Source organism: Dipodomys merriami, unplaced genomic scaffold (genome assembly GCF_024711535.1).
Source record: "Dipodomys merriami isolate MVZ:Mamm:240054 unplaced genomic scaffold, mDipMer1.0.p SCAF_293, whole genome shotgun sequence".
In the NCBI taxonomy this organism is placed as follows: Eukaryota; Metazoa; Chordata; class Mammalia; order Rodentia; family Heteromyidae; genus Dipodomys; species Dipodomys merriami.
Window position 1 is genome coordinate 515479 of NW_027204415.1, and position 24026 is coordinate 539504.

At 36.4% G+C, this 24026-nt stretch overlaps 1 long non-coding RNA gene and 1 pseudogene across 1 annotated transcript; both read right to left on the reverse strand.

Annotated features, from left to right (window-relative positions):
* Window positions 1-9171: 9171 nt before the first annotated feature.
* Window positions 9172-9268, reverse strand: LOC138839111 (U6 spliceosomal RNA; annotated as a pseudogene).
* Window positions 9269-20802: 11534 nt separating this feature from the next.
* LOC138839105 (uncharacterized) lies at window positions 20803-22924 on the reverse strand. The gene is made up of 3 exons (XR_011375845.1): window positions 22674-22924; window positions 22268-22321; window positions 20803-20854 (listed from the first exon to the last, which is right to left on the reverse strand). It is a non-coding gene; the product is annotated as an uncharacterized lncRNA (long non-coding RNA).
* Between the last annotated feature and the right edge of the window lie 1102 nt (window positions 22925-24026).

Genomic DNA, 24026 nt, shown 5'->3' on the forward strand with positions numbered 1-24026 from the left:
TGAGAATGGCAGGTCAGGGTAGGTACTTGTGACTCGCTAAATGACTCTTTTGTTTTCATCAAAGAACTGAGTTGGATCTAGCTACTTAGCCAGGCTTTTGTCTACATCAAAGGTGGATATCTCCGGTGTTGGGGGGAGGGGTGTCCTTCCCTCCTCTGCTCCCTTTGAGAAGGAGAGAGGATGTCAGTTTTGTACTCACACTGGAGTGTGGGTTCCTGGGTAGCCTCTGGTCTGCTATCTGCAGGATGAAGATATCTGCTACTTGTCAGTTCTTGCTCGTGTAGAGTAAAATCTGCTTGCCCTCTGCATCTGGCACATTTATCCCAGACTCTCTGGGTTGTAGTTATGGCGGCTATGGATGGCACCACAGTCGCCACAGCAACCTCAGCCATGGCTGCTGGAAAATGCTCAGATCTGTCTCCTTACCTGGATTTTCCCACTCTGCCCAAACTCTCTGTACTGTGATGGCACACTTGGTGTGCCTAGGACTGTTCATTGGAACATTAGAACTGCTTTCTATGCAAGAGCTTGTTTAGCCACCAGATTCTCCTCTGCCATCTTCTCGAAATTTCTGAAGGTGTTTAAATATTACTGGAATTGTTTTGGAATAAATAATGTTCACCTTGACTATCTTGAGAAAGAAGAATTGGTTTTTCCGCACTATAAGTAAGAACTTGAGTGAAAGAAACCAAAGGAAAAATGAGGAACAACTCAACACATGCATTCAAAAGAAACAAAACAACCCAAGAAAACACCAATTAACTCAGTACTCAAGAACCTGCAGGAAATGAAAAGATTTTTTTAAAAAAAGCTATGATAAGCTTATGAAAATCCTGACTACGAGGGAGTCTACTATTGTGAGGATAGTGGTTAAAGCTCAGACTAGACAGAAAGATCTGTACACAATGCCAGGCACTTGTTATTCTAAATTCCAGGAAGTATAACATAAAGTAGACTGAGCCCACGATCACACACAAGTTGGAAGCAAGATTCTATCTGAAAGTTAATCAGGATAATTTAGGGCTGTGGGCATGCCAAAGTGGTAAGAACATCCATTTAGGAGACACAAGACACTCAATTCAAATTCCAATCTTATGTGTATTAAAGAAAAAAAAAAGCTATGACTTTAAATAATGGGAATAATTGCAAGATTTGAATATTTGAGTGGAGAAAAATCCATGAGAGAGGTAGAATTTATCCATGTTGTAATACTTTCTACTTAAGTGATAATATTATGTGGTACTCCAAACATAAGAGTGTTACTTTGCAAATGAGCATGGATGTGCATTTGGGTGAAGGAAATACTCTATTTACACAGGTGTAAATTAAATACTTTTTGGGGGTAGATTTTAGTTCTTGTACTAAGAGCCTGGGTGATATCTCTGAGTCTTTTCTCTCAAGGCTATCATTCTACTACTATGAGCCACAGTTCCAATTCTGATTTTCTGTTGGTTGTTTGGAGATAAGAGGCTCATGGACTTTCGTGACCAGGATGGTTTCAAACCATGATCATCAGATCTCAGCCTCCTGAGTAACCCGGATTCCAGGCCTGAGTCGCCCATGTTTTTAATAATTTAGTAAATTGTACAGTTACAGAAGTTATAATTTATCATTATAACCTTTATAATATATATGTTTATATTTATATCAATGCATACATATAGAAATATTTAACATATTTTTGTATCTACAGTAGATTTATGAAATCATCCTTCATTACAAAATAACATGGAAACAAGTTTAATGAGGAGCAAAACAAAGGGAATTTTCACATGTTTCTTGTTGTTGAATGAAATATGAATTGTGAGAATCAGTTTGAGAAAACCATTTAACAAAATGGATAATGGCTATTAATTCCAATCCCTTTATTTGCCCATATTGTGCATCCTCACACATGAGTGTCAAAATCAAACCACACTTTTTTGCATTTGTATATAATTCACATGTTTTAATTTAGGGGATAGGTGAAGTAATCAAATAAAGATTAAAATAATACTAAATGAGGCTATGAGTTAGAGCTGAAAATTATTTAAAATATGATAATAGCTAATTTAATTCCATATCTCTTACTTTTGCTCTATTGTCATATACCTCATTCCCTCATTAGGAAAGTACATAGAATGTTCTCACTAAATTATGTGTAAAATTATGAAAAATGTATTAAAAGAATATGGGCACATCGGGGCTGTGAAAGTGGCTCAGTGGTAGAGCTCTAGCCTTGCATGCCTGAGGCACTGGGTTTGATTTCTCAGCACCACATAAGCAAAAAGAAGAAAGCCAGAAATGACGCTGTGGTAGATTGCTAGCCTTAAGCAAAAAAGCTGAGGGACAGCACCGGAGGGGCCCAGAGTTCAGGCCCCTCGACCGGAAAGAAAACAATAACAACAACAAAAGAATATGGGCACAGTGTAGATTTAGCTGATTGGTACCTGTAGGGAGTAGTGTGTTTTTGAGGACCTGAAAAACGTTGTGATGTAGATGAAGGAAGGGATGTGCTAATTCTGGAAAATTGGCTAGAGGATTGCTCCCAGAAAAACAGTGATGATTTTTTCCAAAAGGTTAGCATAAAATCACTCTCACAATCATGTTCACTACTGCACTACTCACAGTAGAGAATTTATGGAAACAGCCCAGACGCACTTTAGCAGAGGGATGGTTGGAGAAAGTGTTGCACATATACACAATTGGATTGCACCCATCCATTATAAAGACTGTTACAGCATTTGCAAAGAAATGGATAGAACTCAAATTATGTTAAGTAAACGAAGTCACAGCCAGACACAAAAAGAACGCGTATTTAGAAGCCAGAATTTTATGCAAGTTAAACAACAGTATTAATCAAAGCATGCTATTTGTAGAGGAGTATTTAACAGGTGTAATTTCTTATAAAATTGAACTTTTAATCCAACAAAATGAATGCCAGGAGGCTACCACTTGGAAAATGTGAGGGGAAATCAAAGGGAAGAAATAAAGAGACTTATGGAAGTAGAGAGTTAAGCCATAATATTCAATGCAGATAGTATGAAACTAATAAAAACGAAAGTGGGTTGAGGTTTGGAAAAATGTGAGAAAGTTATGTAAAGATCCATTGTAATTATAAACTGATTCATTGAATGGAAAACATTTCGTACAACTATTTAATAAAAATATAATTAAAAACAATGGAGACATCTGACCTTAAACCATGAGTCAAAATATTAGAATATATCACATGATAAAATAAAAGGTAGAAAGTATCAAATTCTGATTGGTTTTCCAAGTACTTTACCTTTGGTATCTAATTTAATCCTCACAATAATCCCATCAAGTGAAACTATTTCTATTTTTAATTCTAAGATGATGATATTTAAGTCTTCAGAGTTGGAATTACTAGTACAACATTCTACACACGGTAAGTGTTAGCTTGCGTTCCATTCCCACTATATGAACTAACTTCATTCTATTTTATAACTAAATACCAGCACTCAGCCTACTAATTCTAGGAAAATTCCCAAAATTATTGTGCACACTCTAATAATATTTCCTTTATCTTTGTTAGAAAATAGGTAACTAAGCTGGACACCGGTGGCTCACGCCTATAATGCTAGCTACTCAGTAGGCTGAGATCTGAGGATTGTGCTTCAAAGCCAGCTCGGGCAGGACAGACTGTGAAACTCTTATCTCTAATAAACCACTAGTAAACTGGAAGTGGCACTGTGGTCCAAGTGGTAGAGCGCTCGCCTTGAGTGGAAGAGCGCAGGGACAGCACCCAAGCCCAGAGATCAAGCCCCATGACCAACAACAACAAAAAAAGAAAATAAGTAACTGTAATAAGAAAACTCCAAGTTCATAATCAATTTATACCTCCCTGGTGAAAGGAACTGCTAAACTATAACAATTCTTGATTTCTAGCTCAAAATAGTAGAAATAATATTTTATGCCTTCACTCAACACTTCACTGCCTGGGTACCCCATCTCTGGTTAACACAGTCTTACTGAAAAAATGACCTGCCCAATTCCTGATGGAAACAGACTGCAGGTCTTTTGGAGCAATCGTTTCCACATTGTAGCTCACCTAAATTGTTTACCATTAGAAGTATTTTGATTGCTTTTTATACCCACCATTTTGAGAGAAATGTACTACTTTAAAATGTTATTAAAGAAAGACTGATATAAAATCACATTTGACCCCAGATAAATATTTTACCTTTCATATACCCAAAAATGCAGTCTTACCTATTATTAATGTTAGGAACAAGAGGTTAAAAATCATTGACACCAAGGCCTAATTATGAATTAAAGACTCTCCAACTTGTGAATACAATTGGTTTAAAAAGACAACAATACTACTGCATTTTTAAGTCCCTATGATAATGATAATGATTCGCTATGATAATCATAATGATAAACTATTAACACTTAAAAATAACTCATTTTCTTGGGAGTAGGACAAAAAGCACAAGGTTAATCCTAATCATTTTAAAAGACCTTTATTTATACTAAAAGTTCACTGATAACTATAAAGATTCTAAACCTAACTGAAGTATAGAGGAAATAATTTAACTGTATCATCTACATTCAATAGACTATTAATAGAAAACAAAATTACACTAATAATTAGCTTACCCAATTCACTTAATTCTTTTATTCTATTCCATTTACTTTCATAAAAACTGGGTTTTCATAAAATGAAGCATAAAAAAGGGTATATACCCACTTACATTTTCAGATCTTAACAATATTTCAGAAATTTTAGCTCTACAGTCAATGAACTGAAATAATACTAAAATATTCAAAAGATTTTCAGAAATTGCAAGACTTGCTCTGAGATGTTATGTATATTGGAAGAGATATTCAAAAAGCCTTATTTGTTAAAGTCGCCGTATTTTCTCCCACAAAAGAGCCATTAGTAAAGATACCTGTGCATGTACAAAACACCTTCAAATGCACCCACAATCTGGAAATAACACTTGCTTTTTGTTTGTTCGTTTTTGAAAGGAATATCTAACAAGCATATCCACAATACTTATTTTCAATGAATAAGATGGGATATTCAAACATAATATGGGTTGGATTATCTCTTAGTGAGAATAGATATAATCTTGCAAAGAAAGTGATTTTCAACAGAAATCCGGAAAGAGTTTATCCAACTTGTGTTTCACAGGAATAATCAGAGAGTAATTCCTGTTTGGTCAAGTCAGTCCAAATCACTCTATGAGTGTATCTTAAAAGTATAACCAATTTAAGAGGTCAAATACGTATTTTGTACTGACACTCATCTTATAGCAACAACTTACCAACTAATTATGTCTGAATCTTCTTACCTAACATACAATAAGAGCTGAAGCGGTCTCTTTTTCTAACTTAATATTGTAAATGCTTTGATTATGATATTATTAGACAAATAATATGTACAAAGGATGGTTCCACTGAAATGACATGACAGAACACTGATAAATAAAAACATTGCAACACAGTTAGCTTTTTTTCAGCCTCACCCTGTCCACATTGGCAAGCAACATTGCAACAGCACACAAACACATATACACATACACACATGTTCGCACATGTACACACACATATACATGCATGCTAAATTGAGGGTTTATTGTACAAAAAAGTCCACATAAAATATTAGTGATTAGGACAAATGATAATATGCCTTATTACAAAATAATACATAAACCATTACCACGCATGTTACATTTTACCTGCCTCTCCACATGTGACCACTTAATTTAGTTTTAATTAATTAATTACCTTATTAATTAATTTATTTGTTTGGTGCTAATACTAGGGCTTGAACTCAGGGCCTAGCTTTGTCCCAGAATTTATTTTTTGTTTCAGTTTTCTCAAGGCTAGCATTTTACTTCGTGTACCACAGCTCCATTTCAAGCTTTTGCTGGTTACTTTAAAATCAGAATCTAATGGACTGTTTTTTCTTGGTCTGCTTTCAAACCACAATGCTCAGATTTCATCTTTCTGATTAACTACAACTAAAGACATAAACCATCAGTGTGGCTTCTACTTTTTCCTATATAGTTATCTAATGCACATACTTAGATGGTAATTTTAAAATGAGAGTATAGAAGCAAGATGTACAGTGATGATACTGTCCTGTCAGAAATTCAAGTTAGTAATGTAAATTTATTCTTAAAACCATACACAAAAAATACCATGATATAGTGTAAGAGAACTCACTATTGAACATAGGAGCCTTAAGAGCTTTCTAATGGATCCATTATTTATTGGTACCCAACATTAGAAAAATGTATGAGGCATTGGTAAAATAGAAGTGCTTTGCATGACTACATACATTCCTTGTTTTTATAAGAAACTTGCTTTCATCTAAAAAGTAGGCCTGTCTATTGTCTTCATGTAATTTTGATGATTTAAAGTGCTTAGTGAGAAGGTCAAAATGTATTAGTAGTCCTTCACTGTCAATTCTCATTTTCTTCTTGGAGAATATAATGATCAAATCAGTAGTTCAGAATCGGCAAGCAATACTTCAGAATCATGCTTCCAGTGCAAGGGGATCACCAGTAAGAAATCCTCAATACCAATTTCCACAAAGTTTTGTCACAGATACAATCTCCCTGCCTTCTCTAGCTGCTTTACTACCCTCTTATTCCTTCATTGTACAAGAAAAGTATGATTCAACTGATTTCAGTCAGATCTGTTACTAGAACTATCAAGGATTTATTTTACTGTCTGTAATTTGGTAAAGTTATGTCTCTTTACGTAGGCTACTAAAAATGTATTTACTAACTTCAAGTAATTACATAAATTCGATTTCCATCTCTTTTAAAAAATAAAATTTTGTTTGCTCTACAAATTGATCAGAGGCATTGATTTTGTGGCTAGCTACGAAATTACACATCTGTCTCTTTCTTTCTCTCTCCCTTTCATGGTTCTCATAGATAATATGATTGCTCCATAATTATCCTAATTTATTTTGCTTTTATATTTTTGGTTGTATCATTTCACTTTTTGCTCTGCCATTTCCCAAATCATTTATATAGAAGACATTATTTCCTATTTTCTCATGCCTAGAATAAGCTTCACATGAAGACATCACTGGTCCTCATTTTCAGTGTGTACATTTGAATATGGAGGAATATCTTTCCTCTGCTCTCCATCAATTCCCTACTCTCCAGTTAGAATAATTTCGAATAGTAAAATTGGAAAAAGAGAAAAAAATCATGGGGAATAAACAGTTACAGAAAATTCACCAGATATTTCTGACCAGTTCAACCAATGTGAACTATTAGGGAAATAAATGGACACCTCATTCCCACTGGCACTCAAAGTCTCTGGTTAGGCAATTCTTAGGAATATGGGGAACAAGGTGAAAAAGTAAGGAATGGTATCAATTGCAAGAAAAAAAATTGGAGAAGGATCCAAGCATATTTCTTCATTGTGCTGCCGAAAATATTCAGCTTACTACAGTGCGGAGACTTCTTTCCCAAAAGGCCACTTATGTGAATAGTAGGGATGATGATGAGTATACCCCTCTTCAAGAAGCCTACAGTGGACAATTAAACATTGTCAGTGAGTTGGTGTCTCAAGCGGCACATGCAATAACTGTAGATGACTGGACACCCCTGAACAGTGCATATACGTGGAATAATACCAGAGTGGCTTCTTTCTTACTTCATCTTGATACAGATACCAATGCCCAAACTAAAGGACTCTTTTTAAAAAAATTTTTTTTTGGTCTGGTCGTGGGGCCGGAACTCTGGGCCTGGACGCTGTCCCTCATCTCTTCAGCTCAAGGCTAGCGCTCTACCACTTGAGCCACAGCACCACTTCCCGCTTTTTTTTCTGCTTATGTGGTGCTGAAGAATCGAACCTAGGGCCTCATGTATGCAAGGCAAGCGCTCTACCACTGAGCCACTTTCCCAGCCCAAAAATTTTTGTTTGTTTGATTTTTGTTTTTCTTGTGGGTTTTTTTTTTTTTTTTTGGTCGGTCATGGGGCTTGAGCTCTGGGCTTGGGTGCTGTCCCTGTGCTCTTCAGCTCAAGGGGAGTCCTCTACCGCTTGAGACACAGTAACACTTCCCCAAACTAAAGGACTCTTGACACCCTTATATCTTGCTGTTGAGAATTGAGATAGCAAATATACGCTGGATCGCCTTCTGTTGAACTATTATATAAATCCAGGCCTGAAGAACAACATAGAAGAAACTGTATTTGATATTGCCAAAAGGATAAGTATGTATCACTACCTCTATGAAGTTGTGAAAGGCTGTACAAATTGTTCACCGAAGTCCTAATGGTTGGGTTAAGTTTCTTAAATTTCAAAAATGCAAGTCCATCTTTTGTGTCCCTACAAAATATTTTCACAATCCAAATAAAAGCAATATCTTTTTTTTTTTTGGTCGGTCATGGGGCTTGAACTCTGGGCCTGGAGCTATCCCTGTGATCTTCAGCTCAAGGTGAGCCCTCTACCACTTGAGACACAGCTCCACTTCCAGTTTTCTAGTGGTTTATTTGAGATAAGAGTACCACAGACTTTCCTTCCCAGACTGGCTTTGAACCATGATCCTCAGATCTCAGTCTCCTGTTTAGCTAGGATTGTAGGCATGAACCACCAGTGCCCGGCAGCACCAAAATTTTACTGTAAAAATTCATGGATTCCGCGGAATTCTTCCAAGTGAATTGCCTGCCTTGGATGGAAAAATATATTCAATAGTTTTTGTAAACATGTATAATAACTTCTTCAGAGTTTGTGATTTTTTAATAAGAAATAATTTTAATTTACCTGTTGAAATGAGTAGTACAGAAACTAAAATATTTCTGGTGCTTGTCTGAAAAAGTATATTTTAAAATATTCTATATTCTATGTTTGCATAATGTTCATAATTTATTTTCTCCTAGATATACTTTGAATTCTATATTATTTTATAACATATAGGATCATTAATGTGTCCTTTTGGATTGTATTCCATATAGAAACAGTTTGAGTCCTTTTTTTCTAGGTCTTAATATTATTTTTCTTTGGGATAAAATGACAATGTTGTCTATTTTGAAAAGTTTTGTAAAGTTTATGCTATGTAAACACCTTTTTGAGGTGATTTAATACACTGATGTCAAACTTAATTTAATTATATGAATTACGGGTATTGTTACACTTGTAATTTTGCCATCAACTTTCTAATCACTTTTTTTCATTTCTTGCATGTGAAGAATGAAAAATATGGAATACTTCTCAAATTTTCATATTGTACTTGTGCAAGTGCCATGTTAATCTCTGTATTGTAATTTGAGTATACTTGCTGCTGAAGCATGTAGTATCCTCTAAATTTAATAGTTAATGATGCAATCTTTATACAGGCTTATATCTATGGGTGCATACTTGTAACAAGGAAACCTTATTGTTCCTAACAATGCTATTGATCTTATTTCCCTAAAATTCTGTGAATAGTGGAAATAATTATATTGATCAGTCGATTGCTCACATTTCCAAACTTTTTTTGCCAATGAGTATCTTAAATATTTTTATTTGGAATTTGATCATACTCTCTATTATTTATAGTTTGGTCCAAATGTGATGGTTTCTCTAGTACTTATTTATCCAGCTTTGTGGACCTAATGGAGTCAAACTAAGCGTTGCTTAAGAGCTACTTCTAAAATTCTTCAGCTGACATTTTCCCAAATGAAGTTTTACTGGAACAAATGTCTACCTGAGCCTTTACCCTTCTTCCATGTGGGAAGAGACCAACCAGAATACCTTACCATGACAGCAAAGATTTTCTTACTAGAACAAAACTAATCTTGGTTATAAGGGATCATAGAGAGATGAACAGTTCAAACAGAACTGTTCAGACGAGAAGGTATTTTATCAAAATATAATTGTTTATTATACATTCCATTTAAAAGTAGCTAAAGCCAAGAAGGTGAAAAAATTGTTCGTATGCATGATTACTTAATGTCCTGACCTGTCTCTAAGTTCCTGGCAGGAACTTACACTACTGCCTGTTTTTCACCAAATATTTTCATAGTTGCAGGAGAAGTGCATATGTTTCTCCTCATTATTAGGCATTAAATTGATAATGTTTTAATCACAGTCTTTTCTCTTGCCTCCATGCTGTAAATCTACAAATGATAAAGCTTTAGTTCTAACTCTATCAAACACTGAAGTAGAGATAATGGAATCATACTTTAAAACAGAGTTGCCTTTGATACAGTAACTACAACAGAACAATACAAAACGTGTGTCTTTTAATCATATTATATATAGTTATATATTTTATATTTTTATGTGCTGATTTTATATTTCACACAATGAAACTTACTAGAATTAGTTGATAATTTGACAAATAAATTGATATTTATTTACTCCAATAAATAGAATTGGAATATAAATATTTAGGTTTCAAATATATATTAGACTAGGAAACGTATCAATGCAATCTTTTTAGTATAAACTTGTGATACATTATAACTGTTCTTGGTCTTCTGAATCCACATGAGAAAAAAACAATGTTTTCCTCTAATCTGTAATGGATTTTACTCTGCTGCTCTGTTTATTGTTTTAACTCGCTTGTCCCAAACTGTTTTTGTCCATATTTCTGAAGCATTCTTACTGATTATGCCCAAATTTTGCTAAGATGTCTAAAAAATATTATTCTTCTGCAGTACCCATGGGTCCTAAGATCCCAAGGCCCAGTTACCTGCATCATCAGATAACAGGGGCAAGAGTTTTCACCAAGGCCCATGAAACATATCAACACAAAGTAATTGAAGATCCATCTCAATTTCGCATTTCCTATATTTCAGGGCCCCAATTCCTTGAGATGCAGGAATTAGCAGTAAGCAATTGTGAAATGCAAGGCAACTTAAAATGAAGGATGAGATCACAAAATTTGAGAGAAAGTACTGTAATTCAAACATTCAACTTACAGATGACCAGCTCATATGAGTGAACAAGTTCACAAAGTGTCATAAGATTATTTTTAATACCCCTCACCTATGATTAACGAAAGATTTTAGTCCAACATAAGTGGGCAAAAAAATAGTTCCTAGAAGGATAGATCTATAATTGTTTTACCAAAGCCCGAAAACTTGACTTAGAGGTCAAATGTAATTCAGAAAAACATTTGAATCACTAAGGACTGCTTCAAAACACTGGCACTTCAGTACAACATGGTTCTGTGGTATAAAAATATCAGTCTCAAACCAATGATAATCTACATTTAATCTCCTGAAAGTATATTCCTTTTCAAATAAACTTTTTAAAATCACTTTCGCCAAAATAACATTTGACAAGTTGATGATACTTAGTGACAATACAAGTTTTTCAAGTGTAGGGAGCAAGTTACAATAGAGTTGAATTATTTACAGAGCACTAATGCCAAACATGTTCAACCATTCATTAAAATGTAGAAATAGTACCAGCCACAATTTGTGTTTTTCAGTATGGGCCTTTCAGAAATGTGTTTAATATGTCAGCCTCCTAAATTTCAAACCCAAATGTTAGCTAATAAATTTCATCATTTAATAAGGTGCATTTTAAACAATCACAAATAGTTGCCTTATCATATGTTATTTTATGTTTTCCCTCTGTCTAACATAGTAAGAAATATGACTTTAAGTCTTGAATATGGGTACTAATCAGAGATATTACAAACATAATATCTGTCTTCTATTTCTATCATATTCCTATTTAGGAATAAATTTTAATTTTCTTCTTTTTTCAAAACTTATAGGTAGTATAAAATATTATTCCATGTAAAATAAAAGAATCACAACATTGTACAAAGCCATTTATAAAAATGCAGTTAGTAATACATTCTAAGCCATTTTTTAACTTTCTTTTTGACTAAATAATCTTTCAAACGGTTGAGAAAAAATCATGTTTAGGTGCTTCCCGTCTCCAGTCTCGCAAATTGTTGCTGCAGATGAATGAATTATGGAAATATAAGCTGACATCATTTCAAGAATATGCAGGATTGAAACTCCATGGAATGTATATAATCCTTTCAAAGTATTAATAGTTTAACAGAATGACTATCAGGAAGTTGAAACCAAAGAGGAATTATAGTAAAGACATAGAATGAATGAAAAATGAACAAGGAGCAAATACAGCTAGAATACTGAATGTACACATATGATGAAGGAAGTGGTAAATTGGAAATAAATCTTGGAGAAAGGGTTGGTTGAGAACGATAGAAGGAGTGACTCTGATCTAGGAGCATTGGACAATTAGATGGATATATTTAATTGTAACACAATTGCACAAACTTTTAAAATTCAGTTAAAAAACACAACTAGAAACAAAAACACACAAAAATCACAACCAAACAGCAATCTCTAGAGAGTATGAATATGACCACTCAAAATTTTAATCAGTTAATGAAGGGCAGTCATGGGAAAAGCAAAGAAAGCTGTTCAAAGAGGGAAGTTTGGGATAGGGGAGAAATTTGAACAGAATTAAATAGATTGTCTAAGGTTATAAATCACCTATATCTGCTGTATACAGTATCTTACTTCTATGAGTTTTCTGTCTGAACTGGATAATCCAGTCCTGAGACACACTTGGTAGCTTGTGAGGTAGAATGGAAGAAACAAGATCAAGAACCCATTACTCCACTGGAGAGAAAACAATCCTCTATATTTTCTCTAATCTCTCTTCACTACTCATTCTTCATACTTTTAAGTCAATTGATTTTGAATTATATTTTTCTTCTTTCTTCTGTCAAAGTAATTGGTCAAAGTAATTTCATTAAATATTATTTGCCATTTTCTTCTTTCATGCTGTTTAATTGGCCAAGTGAGTCCATAAAACTTCCCTCTTGTATTTGGTTGCCATGAAAGAACATCTATGTTAATAAGGAGAAATCTAATGTAAAACTTTGTCTCCAGAAAACAGTCTAAGAGCCTGTGATCACAAATATTTGGCTATATATTTTTTTCTTTTACCTTGAAAGACTTCTTGTGTCTAAAGTGCCCACAAAAATAAGTACTCCATCACTTGTTGGTTCAATCAGAATTGTCTAACCTCAAAGATATATTTTGCTAAGAAGATGCTTAGAAAAAACCAAAAAATACTGCTCTTTTTATTTTCTCTCTTAAGATTCTCCTTAGATACCATATCAGGAACAGTGAAGTTATTCTATGCAAAATTATTTTAATATATTATTTTTCTCTTGGTCTTGCATTTGTTCACCAAGATGTATGGAGGAGAATAGAGTTAAATCACCCATACCTTGGAAGAAAGTGTCTGTTACAAAAGGAAAATGCTTCTATGTCCTATTTCTATGTCCTACTCTTAGCTCTTGTCAGAGTTCCAATTAATCACAGCTTCTTGGCTTCCAGTCTAGTGAAGCTGAAGGACCAACGGGCTCCACCACTGCTACATCTTTATTATTTCTCTTTTAAAACTCTTCAAGTTGCCTCATTTGGATGTGGAATGTATTTTCATGTCTTCATTCAATCAGTTCTGCATTGTAGTGAGCCAAATGGGCTCTGTAAAATCACTTTAGGGAGTAAAAATACTAACACAATTTACATCAAAAAGTTTTGGCCTCCCTTGACTGCTGAAGTCAATACGCTTAGCTAAGGCTTCTAAGAAAACTTTTATTATTAATTTTTCCATTTGCTCAATTCTTTTCTGAACTTTTTGGCATATGTAATAAAAGAAGTCTTCACTACCTCATATTAATAAGAATATTATTTTTTGTGAGCCACTTAGAAATGTGAAATCATTGGTTTGAAGTATCCAATCAAATTTTTTTCTGTGTTTCACTGCTTCACGTCCAAAGACATTGTGGAAAGTGTTACAAACAGAAATGTGTAATCCCAACACCTTCTTTCATTGTGGAGGGCACTTTCTCCCTAAATATTTGACTCAAATTATCTTTTTCAGAGAATTACTGTTTGGTAATTAAAGGTAAATTCACAAATTTAGATGCCTTATTTTTTTAAGAACTTTTAATTTAAATTCCAATACAACCTTCTTTCAAACAGTGAGAATATAGTTCCTGGGTAAGGACAATTACAAGGGAACCTACAGGATTTACAGCAAGGTTTCTGAGGTTTGTTTGTTTAGTTTGAAAAAGAGCCATCTTCATCCACATTGCTCCCTCTCTACTATATTTCCTGGGATTCTTTGCATGAAAGCCTATTCTTCCAGGCAATTTTAAATTTTCTTAATAGGCTAAGTTATTAAAAATTTTGAAATATTAAATTTTACCTGCCATAAATTTAAAACTGTTGAAAATCCTTTATCAGAACCACAAATTCACCAATCGTAATTCCACCTTTACCATCAAAATGTTAACATGCTGTTTTCATGATATAGTATCCATGCAGCTATTATTTTCCAGTGGCTTTGTTATGCATATATGTAACCATATTAGCTGATGCTAAGCAAAATGAATTCCAAGATATGGAACCAGATTTTTTTTTCATTTGTGGTTGTTGTTTTTGATGAACTATGTGATTTCTGTTTTCTTTGGGGTTTTCTCCTATGGTTTATCCCTGCTGTATGGTGAGACAATGGTGAGCATAAAGGTGAGACAAAGGACAAAAGGCAAACCAATGCAATAGCAATACTCACAAGACAATATGTTGGAAATGTACTTTACAACTTGTGAGGGGTGAAGGGGTGAAGGAAAACTGTGAGAAAAATGAGGAAGGGGTAACAAGTTTGAAATGTTTTTTATTCACTACCTTACAATTACTGTAAAGTCACTGTACATCAATTTGATAATAAAATTGAAAAAATAAGCTGCATAAAATGTAATTTTACTGTATTGGTACAGTAAATATAATTCTTTATGTAGTAACATTTTAAAAATCAATACTATTTGGCTTCTAATTTGAATTAATTACCCCTTATTTATCAGAGGTTCATCAACTTGAATGTTATCCAACTAGACACTATTTTCACAATATACTTGCCAAATTTTTCAAAAAAGAATAAATTTAGTACTTTCTCATTCTAAAACAGAAAACAGGGTCTGGGAAGATGGCTCAGTGGTAGAGCGCTTGCCTTGCATGCCTGAGGCCCTGGGTTTGATTTCTCAGCACCACATAAGCAAAAAAAAAAAGCCGGAAGTGGTACTGTGGCTCAAGTGCTAGAGCGCTAGCCTTGAGCTGAAGAGCTGAGGGACAGCGCCCAGGCCCAGAGTTCAGGCCCCACGACCAGACCCAGTTTAATACTATGGAAACCCATAATTTTAAAAGTAAGTTTTTTAGAGGACAGAATATATGTGTTCTTCAAAATTCCTATGACTAACAACTACTCATTTTTAAATTCTCAACATTACTAACAGATTCAAAACAGTACCTGTTTGCATGTTATGTAATTCTGCAATAGATGCAGTTTCCAATGGGGTGTTACAGAATGAGAAGTAAACAGAAAAATAGCCACATTCTTGTAGAGGATAAAACTGTGAAGCATGTGTAATAATTAATTCTTCAAGAGTAAGCAATTGTTTATAAGAGTAAGCTATTATGTCTATGACCATCAATCCCAAGATTTATGCCATAAAGTCATCCTAGCCCAACAGTTTCCAATTTGTAAGGGACACCTTAAAATTCCTTAATTCACATCATGAATACCTTATCTCCATTTTGAAAAAATACTACACCTCTTCTAATGTGATACACTCTTTGTTCTGAAAAGAACACCACAATAAACTGAGCTGCATCATTTTTCCTCCACTGGTATTCTTGAGATCAGAACACTTGTAAATATTATTTATATTTAGACTTTTTTAACTATCATAGATATTCAGTATGCTAAGATAGGAAAATTATGATTCAAAGCCTTCCCAGGCAGGAAGGTTTCTTAGAATCTTACCTCCAAAAAACTTCTGTGCAAAAGCCAGACTCAAGTGGCACTGAGGTTGAAGTGGTAGGGCTTGAGCCTTGAGCATAAACATCAGAGACCTTGTCCATGCCAAGAGTTCAAGTTCTAGGATGAACCAATAAAAAAAACAAAATTGAAAAAAAAAACCCAAACCTAGCATTTTTCTCCATGTATACAGAGGCGCGTAAATAAGGAAATGGCTTCCTGTGGTACATATAGGTAGAAGAAAGAAGATGTCACACAATTACTCTCTTCATACCATATTAAACCAAACCTTTAAAAATTGGTTTTTCTAAATGTATAAATTAATGTCATCCATTTTTGGCAACTCTGTCTAGATTATTCATATTAACATGGTATACATGAACTCTGCAAATTATCTATTAACTATGTTCTAATTATAACTGTTGTGAAAGAATATCTAGGCAAATAGAATGCCAGAATTATTTGTGAATTTTTCAATTAATCCCTCTACTTTAAAAGAATTTTGTAGTATCCTATAGAATATGAAATTACAAACAAATCCAAAAAATATATTTTAAATCTAAATTCTAATTTAACAAGGTCTACAAAGTCCTACATTAGACGAACTTTGCTATTTCTCCAGACTTAAGCTTTTGTAATCCTTCCACATTTATTTGGAATCCAACAGAATGAGGGATGGGAATCATGAGCTGTTTTGCATCTACGAATGTTCTGTAATGATAAGAGCATTTAAAACACAAGTGAGGATATGTATGGGGTGCATTCAATAGGAAACTTGACTTCTCAAAACATAATGACAAAATTAGGCCAAACTTCCAACTGTGTATTCCTTTCTTGTTGTTTGGTTTGTTTTACTGAGACAAAATTATTCTACCTGGTCCAGGGAAGGTATCGATATGTAATTCCACTCTCTTATCTCTTGTCTGAGTGCTAGAATTCCAGGCTTGTATCACATTGCCCTGCCATAGTTTGTTTATTTAATCTAGAAACAGACTAGAAATTCTGAACTTCTCTTATGATTTTATCCACTAGACTGACTGCTCAGACTGTTTATGTACTATTTTCAAAGGTGTTTTAACATTTGACACAGCATATGAACATTTTCAGATGCACCTGCAGGTTTCCCTGATTCATTCCACTATGTATCCTATCCCGTTAAGAATGATTGCTTGACTCTCTTACTAGCTCTGGTCCCTACCTATGTAATATTCTCAACTTCTGGGGGAAAATTCACTTGAGGACTTTCTAATATTAAAAATTATCACTTGATTCTAGTCTTACTCAGGACCTATTTTCTATTGTTTTCTAACTTTACTACATATTCTGAGAGTTGTTTCATTTGTGTATTTTTGTGTGCACATATAAGTGCCTCTATGTGTTTGTGTATGTTTGTATGTATGTATGTATGCAAAAACTTAAAGCTGTAATTCAGCAATCTTGCTCGTGACTGGTATCCCAGCTTTGACTGGTTAATTATAGGTACTGTCTCAAAGCCTATACTGTCCAAGCTGGATGCAAATTGAACTTCCGAGACTCCTTTACATTCTTAGGTTTTATTTTTCCAGGAGCATCAACTTTTAAACTTCAAACACTTTTGTGAGTGTAAAGTCTAACTGTAGCCCAGATTTTTAACTCAAGAATTCATATAAAGATAGATGAACATATACATTACATATCCTGAGTGTACACTGTTAGAAATGTGATCATAAACCAAGTTGTTGTGAGATCTGAGGATTGGGTTTTAAAGTCAGCACGAGTAGGACAGTCCTGGAGACTCTTTTATCCAATAATTACCAGAAAACTGGAAGTGACACTGTACCTCAAGTGGAGGAGCACTAGCCTTGAGCTGCATTTCAGAGGGACAGCGCCCTGTCCCATATTTCAAGTGCCACGAAAAACAACAACAATAAAAAGGAATATAAGAAAAGTAAAGAAAAAGAAATGTGATCTTAGCCACCAGGTTCATTGCTAGTATAATTCCTGTTCCCTCAAGATAGACTCTTTTTTTCCAGTTAAGTCTATTCTCCCATATGTGACTTGCATTGGAAACAGAATCATTCTTCCATTCTCCTTTTTGCACATTTATATGATCAGCAAGCGTGATTTAGAAAGGGAGTGGCCTCATGCTTCATGTTCCAGTTAGGGGTAATGCTTTCTCTATATCACTCCCATAAATCTACATACGGGACTTGGCTTTATTGTTTCAAATTTTTATTTGTAGAGTCTTGTATATTGTATTGAACACTTATACATAAACACAGAACTTCTTTTTCTCCTATAATTGCTATTGTTTGTTTTACTGTTAACTCATGGACAGTTGGGAAATTAATGCATAGGATATAGATTCACAAAAAATTATCTGAGAACCTTCTTACCATTTAAAATTCACCTTAATTTACAGAGCACATGAGAAGTTTGAACAAAATATTCTCATGGATAATGTATTTATAAGCAATTTAAATTGCATTTGTCTTTACTAAGTTGTCTCTGAAACATGTGTTACCTCATGTCCAAAAGTGTCTTTGTGCTATTTCAAAGAAGCCAGAAAACATTCATTTTTTTCTGGAGCAGCACCATAAATTGTTTCTGAAGTAAGTGGAAGTAACTGTTACTGGATGTGGAAACTGATCCCAGGAGAGGAATTTAACATAGAGAAATGACAAAGTTCAAGTTAACTATTGCGTTCCTTTGTACTGTACAAGAAAAGAATCCAAGGCTGGAAGGAAACTCTGTCCCTGACTTTTTTGAGTGTGTCCTTTACTCATATAAAACTTCTGGTTGAGAGTATTGCAAAAGGAAACAATATGCCATTTGAAGGCAGGCATAGAACAAAAGGAAGTAACTTTGTTTTAAAAGTGTTCTACTGCAAAGAAGCAAAGACATGGAGGTTTTAAAGTGTCTTATGGATGGATGTTTCACTCCTGAGATGATTCTCTTGTTGCAGGAATCAGTTTTCAATTCCTTTAGTCTGGTCTTGAGTTTTCCATAGCAATAAGAATTCCAAAAAAGCAGGATCCAGTGAGTATGATCAGCAAAAGCAGCCTCTTCTCGGACCACCACTATTTTAAGGAGAGTCCCAAAGAAATACCCAGGGTTTGTTTTGTTTGCTTGTTTGTTTAGTTTGTGCTGGTTCTGAGGCTTGAACTTAGAGACTGGCCCCTGTCCCTGAACATTTGTCTTTCTTTCTTACCTGGACCAAACCTAGTACTCCACTGCTTGAGCCAAAACTCCACTTCTGGATTTTTGGTGTTTAATTACAGATAAGTGTTTGACAGACTCTCTTGCCTGGGTTGGCTTTGAACTAAGACAGTAAGAAAGCTACGTGACATCAACTCTATGGAACTCTTTTGAACCAAGAAATATTAGATGAAGTTTATTATAAAGCTAATATTTGACAATTTTTAAATAAGAGAATATGTTTAGCAAAGAAGCCATAACAAATAATTCAGTAAAAGTAGGTGCACTACTAAATCATTTGGGAAGATTACTATTGACTTCATCATTCCTTTGGGGGAAAATTAAACCTATATTTGCACTTTTTTGTTGGTTGTGGGGATTGAACCTTGATCCTAGGCACTGTCTCTCAGCTCTTCAGCACAACTTGAGCACTCTACCACTTTAGCTACAGCACAACTTCCGGGTTTCTGGGGTTAATTGAAGATAAGTGTTTCATGGACTTTCCTGACCAGGCTGGATTTGAACCACAATCCTCTGGACTCAACCTCCTGAGTAGCTAGGATTACAGGCATGAGCCACCAGCACCCTGCTCATATTTGCATTTATGTGCACTTAATGTCACTATGTAGACAAAGAATGGAAATATGAACCATATGATGTGACATTGCAGCTTTTCAGAATAATTAAGGTAGCAATAAATATGTCCTTTTCCATTTTGTTACATAAATGACTCATGAGCTATGGGACTCTTACATTAGCATCCTCTTTCATCTTTGTAGGTGTATTTAGTATTAGGAAATGTTCATAGATAAATACAGCAAGACAGACTTTTAGAAAGCAAAGGAGATCAGGTATGAAAGATCAGCATAGGAGATACATTCATCACACAGAGATTAAGAACTAGCCTAGGAGATTTTGAATGCCAAAGGCAATGAGGAATTAGCCTAGTTGATAACTAGTTCTTTAATAAGCAAAAATGGTTCCCTAGAACGGTTTCTGCTATACCTTAGTTACTATAATTTATTCTTTCCATCTGGGGTTATTCCTTCTCTTCTGTCAATACTGTTAATTAGCCTCCGCCTTTTTTGTAAGATGACTGGCCAAAATAGTTTCTGAATCTCACTTACACTATCCTTCTCATTGTCATTAGCAGTGACCCCACTCAAAAGCCTGGAATCTTTGAATTTCCAGAATTAATCTTCACCTGACATCTAAGCACATTCCTAGCATTAATTGCCGTGACCTAATGAACAAAACATTTTTCCAACACAGAATCCTAACATAGGTAAAGTACATGTATTAGGAACTATTGTCAGGTATCAGTATGGAAGGAGCATTTATATATTCCAAGTATGGGTTCTTTATTTCGCATTTACTAACTAAATGTCCATTGTTGTTGTTGCTGTAATTTTGGCAGTCCTGGGGCTGAAACTCGGTGCTTGGGAATTATTCTTCAGCGTTTTTTTTTTCCGCAAGGCTAACCCTCCACCACTTGTGTTTCTTTTTCAATTTATGTGGTACTGAGGAATTGAACCCAGGGTTTCATGCATGCTAGGCAATCACCATACCATGAAGCCACATTCCCAAAACGCTAAATGACTTTCTTAAGATGGCATTACATTTTCATTCTATAACTCTGTATCATAATTTTAGCCAGGAATTTTTGCTAGAAAAGAGCATTGAACACAGTACTGAGTCCAGTAAGGCTAGATGAACAATGGATGACTGTCACAGTGTAGCCAGGGCACAGAGGGACTTACCTCATGGAGCTGGTACAACAGAATGATCGAGACAGCTCCTGACCCACAGCCTACCTCGAGAATGAGAGGACCACCTTGGTTCCAGCCACATGGGGATGCTGGACCACCTCCTCCAGCACCCATTGAATCAGTTCCTGAGAGAGAAAGCGAAAGAAAGAAGGTCAGAATTCCACTTAAGCCAGGTGCTGGTGGCTCAGGCTATAATCCTAAATACAATGGAGGCTGAGATATGAAGATTGTGGTTTATAGCCAGCCCAGGCAGGAACACCTGTGAGACTCTTATCTCCAAAGAACCACCAAAAAACTGGAAGTGGTGCTGTGATTCAAGTGGTAGAGTGGTAGCTTTGAGCTGAGGAGCTCAGGGAGCTGCCCTAGGCCCAAAGTTCAAGCCCCATGACTGAAAAGAAGTGGACTTCCCACCACAAGAAGTGGACTGAATAGCACCCATTGTCCTAGGGAGCATGGCAGAGAAGTCAGGCCGAGCTTCCTGTCAGCTGGGAGTCATTAGTAGGTCACCAGGCTTCTCTGTGCCTCAGTTTCCCCAGCTTCAAAACTGAACAAAGTGAAGGATCCCGTTACTCATGGGCATAGAGTAATAAAGAAAGAGAGCGATGTTTTGTTTCATAATCCCAAAACTCTTGCACCATTAATAACACACACCATCTGAGATCTTTCCGGGTATCTTCCTATCATATGCTCACAGAATTGCCAAGAACAGTATCAGATGGCCCCTCCCTCTGTGCCTGTCCCTGCTCCAGAGATCCCTCTGTATCAATCCCTTGTTTCCTCACAACTGTCCCATGAGGAGATTGAAGTCCAATGGTTGAGGCCCAACCCAGAGACTCACATCTGGTCAAGAATCGGCTGCCGTGGACTGAGTTTGGGACAATCCATCTAAACCAATGACTGAGCATGTCGCTACATATCTACCATCCCAACTACAGAAGAACGGGCCTCGTGGCTCATGCCTGTCACAGATAGGCGGACCATGATCCAGCCCAGAATGAGCATATATTAATTCTCCATCTCAGAAATGCCCAAGACAGAAAAGCTTGACTCGCATGGTAGAAGACTTGACTGGCAAGCCTAAGGCCTTGACGTCAAACCCTAATATACCAAAAAGAACCAGAGTCCCAGTGCCAGAGGTTCATGCTTATAATACTAGGTACTCAGGATGCTGAGATCTGAAGATCACAGCTCAAGATTTAAAATAGGGTTGGCCTCGCCCATCAGACGTCATTATGAGAAGACCCAGAGACTGACCTATGCTGTTGCGCTCCATACTAGCAGAACTCATATCCTTACTAAGAGTTGGCCATGCTCTCTGTCCTCCTGGGAAGCCATCCCCTGCAGGCAACACTCCCAGGTCCTCCCAAGCTCCCACTGCCACCAACCAGGCCCAAGGGAGTACACAGTTCCATTGCACACAGATCCCTTTTCTTGTAATTTAACTGTGCTGTGTCCCCTTCAAGCCTCTCACCCTTCCAGGCCCCCAGACCTCAGCTGTGAAACCCATACATGCCCCAAAGATAACAGGTAGAAGTTACCAAAGCATTCGGCCTCCTTCCAGACAGGTGACAGAAGACTCCTCCATGCAGCACCTGCAATTTGCCAACTGATCACTCACCTGAGCACAGTCAGGCTGTACAAGGAAAAAGGTTATCTCTCTGTCTCTCTGTCTCTGTCTCTGTCTCTGTCTCTCTGTCTCTCTGTCTCTCTGTCTCTGTCTCTTTCTCTCTTTCTCTTTCTCTCTCTCTCTCTTTCAATCTCTCTCTCTTTCTTTCTCTCTCTCTCTCTCTGTCTGTCTCTCTGTCTTCAGGTGAAAGTTTGACTGAGCACAAAAGACAAGGTCTCACACAGTAAGGGTGTCTATCTTCTGCCTCCAACACCTCCCATCCCCAGAAAAAAAGGAAAAAAAACCCAGAAGGCAGGTGTAGACATGCTGCTCCCCACCTCTGACTAAAGCCACTGGGTTCCCACCAGGGAGTGGAAGGGCGCAGATATGCTGCTGTGTGGCTCCGACTACTCCAGGCCAGGGGATCTTTGGCGCCCACTCCTCACCCAACCTGCATCTCCCCGTATCCTGGACAATATCCACTGGGGATGGGGGTGGCATCCTCGGGTCAACCCCCACCCCCACCCCTGGGGCACATTTGTGGCAGGTCGTGGGCCAGACTGTGGGGAACATGAGAGGCGTGTCCGGGTTAGAGGGGAGGTAGTGGTGTCAACAAACAGAGTGAATCAAGGTGCTACTGGGCAGCAAGGAATGTGGGCGTGGCCACCATTCTTCTATCCCATTGGTCAGAAAGAACCATGAAACAATAGAAGGGTGGCTGGAATCTTCTGATGCAGGCAGAATGGGTGGAGTCAAAATGAAGGCAGCCCCTTTCCCAGGGAACTCTGTCCAATCCAGTTGGGGACAAGAGAGTGACCCACTTTAGCCGGATGGCTGCACAGATTGTTGTGTAGGTCTGTTTGTTCCCAGACCTAGAACTAAGGATCTGGGCACAATCTGTGAGTTGTTTTTGATCAAGGCTAGCTCTCTACCACTGGAGCCACATGGCTTTACTTCTGTCTTTGATGGCACAAGTTGGACAGGAGTCTCAAGGACTTTCCTGCCTAGGGTGACTTTGACCATGATCCTCCTTTCACAGCCTTGTAAGTTTTAAGGAGGACTGCTGAGAGCCACTGATGCCTGGTTTTGCTGATGTTCTTGGAAAGACCTGTGAGTTCTCTATCCTCAGGTTTAAGTGGTAGGAGCTGGAGCCCACAGCTTGAATCCTGGTCCTGCCACCAACAAATGGCAGGACATCCTATGAAATTCATTCCTACTCATATGATTACCAAAGGAATGTGATGTATGTCATGATTAAATGGGCAGTACTTGAATGTTTAGAGGATAAAATTATACACAATTACATAACAGGACACTGATTAATATTAATTAATACTTTATGAAGCATTTAAACAATCACCTTCATTAAATGGAGGCCAAATGAAATACCTACGAATTGGGCATCACATAGCATAGAGATGCCATTTTTTTTCTGACAGGACTGGGATTTGAACTCATGGTCTAGGTAACCCTGCTGTTGCACTGTGTGGGAAGGGGAAGCTTGCCTCCTTGAATTCAAGAAATTCAAGTCTGTTTCTTAGGCCTGAAATCGATGCCCACCACTAGAAAACATACTATTTGTTTACATTTTAAATATATGATTTATATTTTTAAACATATGTTAATTCCATATTGCATTCAGTGTAGTTATTTTATTTTTTGTTTTATTCATGTACTGACTACTCATTTTA